The sequence below is a fragment of the Bombus bifarius genome, unplaced genomic scaffold (assembly GCF_011952205.1).
Source record: "Bombus bifarius isolate JDL3187 unplaced genomic scaffold, Bbif_JDL3187 scf7180000009316, whole genome shotgun sequence".
Classification (NCBI taxonomy): Eukaryota; Metazoa; Arthropoda; class Insecta; order Hymenoptera; family Apidae; genus Bombus; species Bombus bifarius.
Window position 1 is genome coordinate 32167 of NW_022885039.1, and position 8213 is coordinate 40379.

Here is an 8213-nt window from a genome sequence, read left to right on the forward strand (position 1 = left end):
CTGCGTAACGTCACTTCGACCCTCAATAAACCTAAGGACCCACCATAACTTTCACTTCCCTGTATTGTTTCGCCGTGTGTCTTCAATCCGTTTGTCTTGAAGAATTTCTAAAGCTTAAAAATATTCTCGAAACACAGTCGGTTTTTAGAGAGGTCCTTGGGTTTATTAGGCGCACTTAAAACACGGAGAAAGCGGGTATGCGCCCATTAGGAAAATCCGAATAGCCCTCTAATAAAACAAGCTGGGTTTTCTTCACGAATACGGTCATCTATCCACCACGACGGTAGGAGACTTCCTACTCATCCCTTCGAGCAGTAGTGCAGGTCATGACCAATCAACACCGTGGTTCGTTACCCTCACTTTTCCTAACGAAAGTGGGAACAACGAATCCGCGTTCTTTAGGCACAGGGGCCACCCACACCGAACTTTTCGTCCGTATTAGAAAAAGAGCGACAGTCAGTCTAAAACTAACGCCTAACGCGGCAGTCTACACATAGCGCGAGAGTCGCATACTTCACGCAAACCTTTTGTCGGTTCTCGGTGTTGTCGAACATACATCTCCTCTCCTAAATATATTATAGTGCTACGTCTATTAATACATTAACTTCCATTATAAGAGCTCTGCTCTAGCGTACATATCTATCGCATCTTCGTGCGACAAGTTGTTATCTATCTATCTATGCTCATCAGTGTAATCTAAGTGAGCGATTGGTATAATCGTAACGGGAATTTACGACTCCCGTTGACGTCTCTCCTCGCGATTACGTCTCCCCGCAATTGGTCGAATTTACAGAGGGTTTTTACCTTGTTACCCGTTTGCCTTTCAACTAAAGCTCTAAATCTCCAAAATGAACTTTCAACTTCATCTTTTGTCTTAAGGATATACACATATACAAACCTTGACGTGTCATCGATAAAGGTGGCAAAATACTTTGCTTCTGTTAGGGAAGTGATACATTTACACTGTACATGAGAGTGTGTGTGTAAGGGTCAGAGGGCGTCCAGGTCTTAGTTGAGACAAAAGACTGCCGTTAGAAGATTCTGTATAGTCGGTTGGCGACAAGCGTGCGTGCAAGACGTTCTTCAGAGTGTAATATAGATGTATAGCTGTTGTGTGTGAAATATAGTCAATTATTTGTATTTCCAAATCCTCGAATTTCCTTAACAGCTCCACCCAAAGATGTTTGTCTTATAGGGCCACATACATCAGAATGTATCAGTTCTAATTTTTCCAACATCTTTAATTCAGATCTTTTTGGCACTGGGGTTGTTGCCTGTTTGCCTTTCAAACATATATCGCAAGTATTCATTTTACTCAATCTTATATTAGGTAGACCATTTACCATATTTTTATTTATTAATCTCCGAAGATCAGATTCATTTAAGTGTCCATATGGATAGCGCCAATCCATAAGTGTATTTCTGTTTTCATATACCATATCAATATATTCGGATTTTGTATCTACAATATATATGTCGGATTAACATTAGAATTTAAGGCGCGTAACGATTCTTCGTTTGAATTAGCCATCGTTTTACAAAACAGAGATTATATTTACGCGTATATACAAGATTTTACAAAATATTATGAATGTTGAGTTTAATGAATAATAAGATTAACAAACGATTAGATTAACTAATGATTAGATTAACGAATAATAAGTTTAACGAATAACAAGTTTAACGAATAATAAGTTTAACGAATAATAAGATTAACGGATAATATGTTTTACGAATAATAAGTTTAACGAATAATGAGATTAACGAATAATAGGTTTTACGAATAATAAGTTTAACGAATAATGAGTTTAATAAACGCTATTAACAATGTTCTTGGGTTCAAACGAATCCACGGTCAACGAGATAACTCTTTACTATGCGTAGAATAATTTTAGACACAAAAAAATACGATTGCTGAGTCGCTCGGTAAACTGCTCGATGTATCACTTTCCAAGGCGATCACACGAATGATGATCTGATGAAAATCTTTCTCGCTGTACGACTGCATTTGTTTGTTATATGCTCGCTGGAAGCGTCGAGAAGGTTCCAAACGCCGTTGCTAGGCAGTTTCTGTCTGGAGTTTGATTCCTAATACAACGTGTGTCCCATTATATCGACATCTCCAAAGTAGAATTCTATGTGATTTCTAGGAAGAACTATACAACCGATCCATACCTTCGTCAAGCAAAAAGTTCATCCCGTGACCGTGGCTACATTCGGCGACCAGTTGTCACCTCGAATCCACTTTCGCTATCACAAATATCGAGCAATTACAATCAGATTGAATGACAACAATTGCTTAATTACAGCTATGATAAAATCTAGGCTAAAGCATTAGAAGACTTTCCCAAAATTGCAAAGGGAAGGCTCCGGTTTTCCTTTCGTCTCCGACATATAAATCCCTTTTACGAATAGCAGTAATAACGACTTCATCATTCTTTCCAAATATTGTAGCCCTTCTATTTGTAAATACAATCCTTTTTCCATTTGCTGTAACTTTTGATACTGAGATCAAATTTGCTTTTAATTCTGGCACGTATAAAGCGTTTTCCAATCTAAATTTCTCAAGTTTGTTTCTTATACAACTAAATAATATTTCAGTACCCTTACCTTTGACTTCAGTTAATATGTCATTCTCTAATTTTACTTTCTGATTTCTGACTGGCTCTATGGATTCAAAACAGTTTATGTCACAGCACATATGTGACGTAGCACCGCTGTCAATGCACTATTCCATCGGTGGTTCCATGTTTATATTCAATGAAATATCAGTAACAATACTATTTTATGCTGATTATCTTCATCCTGAATATTGGAAGCACGCAAGCATTGTTCAATTTTGGGTATTTCAGGAACTTGTACTAGTTGAGCTTTATGATCATCGTTTTTCTTCTTCAAACACTGATTTGCCTTATGTTTACGTTTGTGACAATAAAAACATTCGATGTGTTTTACTTTGTTAGCTTTAATAAATCCATTTTTATTTTAAGAATTTCTATTTTTATCATAGCTTTTGTGTTTATTTGAATCTTCCACTTGCAGAGCTTCTTGGTAATCTTTTACAGCATTTGAATTATGACGAGAATCAGCTTCTTCTAATAATTTTATCTTAAGCGCATCTGGAGTAGGTAATTGGTCCCGCGATTCGATTGCACATCTAAAATTTACGTATGTGTTCGGGACGCTATATAATAATAGGATTGACAATAAATTATCAGCGACTGGAATATCCATTTCTTTTAATTTATCCACGTGACTGAAATAATTATTTAAGTGATCGTACATATTTTCACTACCGGACATTTTCGTGAATAATAATTGCTTTAGGAGCGTAGCTTTTCTTGCTTCACATGACATAGCTCACTCGAACTTATGGTAAGAATAACATTGGCTCTGACTTTACCACCCCTTTTATTCCATAAAGAGGCTTCATCCACTGCTTCAGGTTTAATTATTGAACCATTTGCATATTTCCACAAGTCATCTTTAATGAGTATTGCCTCTATTTGTAATTTCCATGTGTCGTAATTTACTTTGTTTAGCTTTTTAATACTTAAACTCGCCCCGCTCGACATTTGTTTCTTTTTTTTTTTTCTTTTGACAACTGTATTATCACGCAAGCAATTATTGTATACTCGATAAAGCGCCCTTATGATATTCAACACTGAATCATCGATCACGCACCCATTTCTTTTGTTTTTAGGTTATCTTCCGCGCTCCTCAAAATTATTACTATTAATAACATTTTCAATAAAATAATAACTAATTATTGCACCTGGGCCCGTAACCTGTTGCTATTTCTATACTCAGAGGTAGGATCACAATGGTAATTATTTTATTGAATGAATAAATCTATCACACCGTTCTGAGCCAAAAAACCTTCATTGCACGCTCTTACAAAAACTAGGGATAAAAACAAAAAGGCATCTTGAGCCTATCGATTAAATCTATCGATTGTAACTAAGACTATCTTCTAGTTACTATTTCTTATAAGTAACGCATTTGCATATGGATGGCGAGAACGAACTCACATTGTCATTTTCAACAATAAATAACAAAATAATATATTAAACAATATAATAATATATAATACTTAAAAAAATTGTATAAAACATAGTGCTCTGCGATAATCAATAGTTTAAGACATTTGAAATTTGATTATAATCCATAAGGTAAAAATAATTACCATACCATAAGGTAAAGTATCTAAAAATAAGGTAAGTGCCATAAGGTAAAAAAAATAATGGATTATATGTGTCGGAGATGAAAGGAAAGCCGAAGCCTTTCCTTGGAAAATTTGGGAACATCCTCTAGTACTTTAGTCTAGATTTTATCATAGCTGTAATTGTTTAAAATTTGTGATAGCGAGATTGGGTTCGAGGTGACAATTGGTCGCCGAACGTAGCCACGGTCACGAGATAAACGTTTTGCCTAACGGAGGTCTGGAGTGGTTGTATGGGTTTTCCGAGAAGTGTGATTGTGGCGGCGTGCCGCCTCGAGAGCGGGCCTAGCCACGTGTGAGGTTGCCTCGGAGGTGCCGATACAATGGAACATACATTGTATCAATAAACAAACTCCAGGCAGAAACTGCCTAGCAACGGCGGTTGGAACTTTCTCGATGCTTTCAACAAGTGCGTATCAAATTCCAGGCAGAAGTTTCCTAGCAACGAGCGTTTGGAACCTTCTCGATGCTTCCAAACGAGTATACAAAAACAAAAGGCAATCGTACAGCGAGAAAAATCTCCACGAGGCAGGCATTCGTGCGATTGCCTTGGAGAGTGACACGTCGAGCATTTTCGTCAATCGTATTTTCGCCTAAGATTATTTTTTTACGCTTAGTAAAGAGTTAACTCGTTGGCCGTGGATTCGTTTGAACCCAACAAAAACATTGTTAATAGTGTTCATTAAATTCATTATTCGTAAATCATATTATTCATTAATCTTACTATTCGTTAAGCTTATTATTCATTAGACTTATTATTTGTTAAGTTTTGTAACAGTCTTGTATATACGTGTACATATAATCTCGGCTTTGTGAAACGATGGCTAGTCCACGCGAAGAGTTGTCACGCGCCCAAAATTCCGATCTTAACCCGACATATGTATGATGTAGTAAATCAACTTTATGTATAACCACATATTAGGGTTTTGATTTATTATGACGACGTTGGCTTGCATTGGGACTATGATTGTCTTGCGTTTTGGGTGGCGTTATGGTTAGATATACGACGACTGGCTATGACCTTGGACTATTCTTTACCTTTAATAAATATGGAGAAGTATATTATCGGAAAAAAAGTAACGGCGCAGGGGGTTTCGGTGACCCCAGGCCCCGTGGCTGACTCGAGTGACGTTCCAAGCTCTACTCGGCGGTTATCTAGCGAGTGGGCAAACGACGAGAGGAGGGTGGGATCCGGGGCGCCCTCTCGATCGGGTAATACGACCGGGGACCATAGTAATGGTGCAACGAGGTGCAGAATTGGAGCAGGAAACCAGAGGAGCAGCAGAAAGAGTTATAAAGCGGTGAAGGGTCTCCCCCCCTCCCCCCAAGAAGAGTGCGAAGTTGCTGGAGTTTACCAACGGCATACGAGAGGCGGTAGAGAAAAAGGGCTCGGGCAGCCTAAAGACTAGCAGTGGACGGGCGCCGTCGAGAATAGTCTCTGTTATTACAGACAAGGGGGAATTCTTAACTCCTGTCGCGAAAGAAGCCATCGGAAGTGAGGAAAGGTCCCTCGTATCTTGGTCGAGTATGGCGGCGAAATCGACCAATGAGACGGTCGAGGAGACTGCTAACGTGTCCGAGGGGGAGGCTTCCGCCTCGGAGAGCAGCAGCTATAATACGCCGATGATGTTTAAAGCCAAACAACCGAGGTAACCACTCTCTAGAGTGGCAATGAAAAATAAAAATATTATTACATCAAGAATCGAGCCTGAAAAAGCAAACTATGTGCTAGTTAGTCTCGACGAGTGGGACGAGTTAAGGAATTTTATGACAGATGCCATCGATGAAATGAGACATGCGGCGGATAAGCTTAAGAGGTATACCAACAAGGACTCAAAGATTGGGGAAATAGCAGCATCGGCCGATATGAAAATGGGATAAATTGTGTTTGGGATAAATTAAACGTAATATTGAGTAAGAAGGGTCGTAGAGGCAGGAGGCGGGTGGATGTGCCCGCCGAGGTAAACGCTTCAACATAACTCCCCTCCCGCTTCGGCCCAAGTCGAAGTAGGGAAAGTGAGTACTAGTGGAATACAGTAGTAAGAGGAAAATTGTGTCACCAACAGAGGACAGAAAGGGGGACGACATAAAAAGGACAAAGAGACGTGATACTTCGTACGCGGAGATATGCAGCGAGAGGAGAAGGAACGAATCCGATGTCACGACCGGTTCAGTTCAAAACCGAAGGCAATGATGTTCTGGCAATGAGGTCACTGGTTATGCGTAATAGCATTTTCCCCTTCTCGCGTAAAAAAGGGCACACAATATCAAATTGAGAAAACGATCTGAAGTGCACACTGTGCAGTAGGGGGTACGAGTTACGGACTAATCATGTCATGGCGTCTCTAGCCTGCTCTACGCTCAGCAGGATAATACGGAAAGAGGCAACTAGAGGGAGAGCACCCTGAAGGTGGTTCAGATAAATTTAAATAGGAGTAGGCCTGCCCAGGACCTGATGCAGCAGCTGGCCTGGGAAGGGCGCGTCGATGTAGTCATCATATCTGAACCAAATAGACAGCTCCCCTTTTAGAACAAGGGGGATGCATCTATCTTGGCAACCAGATTTAATGGCCTTCACCCTAGCGAAAATACGCTGAAGAAGAGGGGTTTGTCGGGATCAAGATAGGGGAAGTGTACTGCGTGAGCGGTTACTGCTCGCCCTATGATCAGTACTTAACTATGATCAGTACACTGAGAGGCTCGACATATCCATCGGGACAACTGCGAGGAGGTGCAATGAAGTGAACATGGTTGGTGATTTCAATGTGAAATCCATAGTATGGGGTTGCCCTAAGAACGACAGAAGGGAAAAAACGCTGACGGAGGCTCCTATTGGGATCCTGGATGGCTTTACATTTCAGAGAGGCTCGAAGAGGAGTTTCCTGGATATAATGAACGCGAGCAGTAAGCTCCTCGAGAAGCATAAGCGTTCTGGGATCCTTGGAGAATGCAGTGCTTCGGATCACAGATACGTTTTGCACGAGTTCAGAGGAGGCGCCAATTATAGAAGGAAGAAATGTTTTAAATATTCGACGAAGGGCGTTATGCCCGAGAAGTTTTTAAGTAGTTTCGACGACAAGAAAAATAAATTATTGAAGGATCAGCCCAGGGAGACGATAAAACAAGAGGATTACCTATTACCACTCAATAAAGTATTTCCCCCTAAGGGAAAAGAAACCCAAATTATTGGTGGAACGACGAGATAGCGTGGCTTCGGGGGGGGGGGGCTTAGGAAGAGGAGATTAACACAGAGATCGAGGCGACAAAATAAGGAGCACGCTGTTCAGCTTGATGCCGATTACAGGAAGAATAGGAAAGAGCTCAGGTCAGCTATCTATTCGAGCAAGAAGCTGGCCTGGAAGGAGTTCACAGCTACCCTCGACCGTGATCCATGGTGCCTTCCATATAAAAGAGCCATTGCCAAGCTCAGCAAGCTGAGAATATTATCGCCAAACTCTTCCTAATCGAGGACACGGACGTTGCTAATGAGGACGTAATAGAGGAAAATGGCGGAGGAACCCCCGGAGTTGGTGTGGCCCAAATGGACCAGCTCAGGTAGCGGTTGGTCGGCTGAATGGAAACAAAGCCGTTGTGATCGACGAGGTGCCGGGAACGGTCATTCAGTGGATTTTCGGGCATCGGGCGCACGATCTGCTCGATACGGTGAACTCTATTTACGTGATGGAAAAAGTTCCAGCGAATTGGAAAATGGCCAGGTTGATCTTGCTCAATAAACCGGGTAAGGATCCCATGTTGGTCTCGTCGTATTGGCTAAGAAGTATCCTACCGGCGATGAACAAAGTGTGGGAATACACAGTCAAGTTGGCTATCGAGAAGAAACTGAGAATGGACCCATTCCACCGAAATCAATTTGGATTTCGCAAAGGGAAAAATACCATCGATGTCATCACGTAGGTCTGCAAGTTCGCTGATTCTTGCAGAATGAAGGGCATGGTCTGCGTCACGATGTGCATCGATGTTAAAAACGCGT

At 40.9% G+C, this 8213-nt stretch overlaps 1 pseudogene; it reads right to left on the reverse strand.

The window, feature by feature from the left end:
• Positions 1–1627: 1627 nt before the first annotated feature.
• LOC117215016 lies at positions 1628–3328 on the reverse strand (annotated as a pseudogene).
• Positions 3329–8213: the final 4885 nt, after the last annotated feature.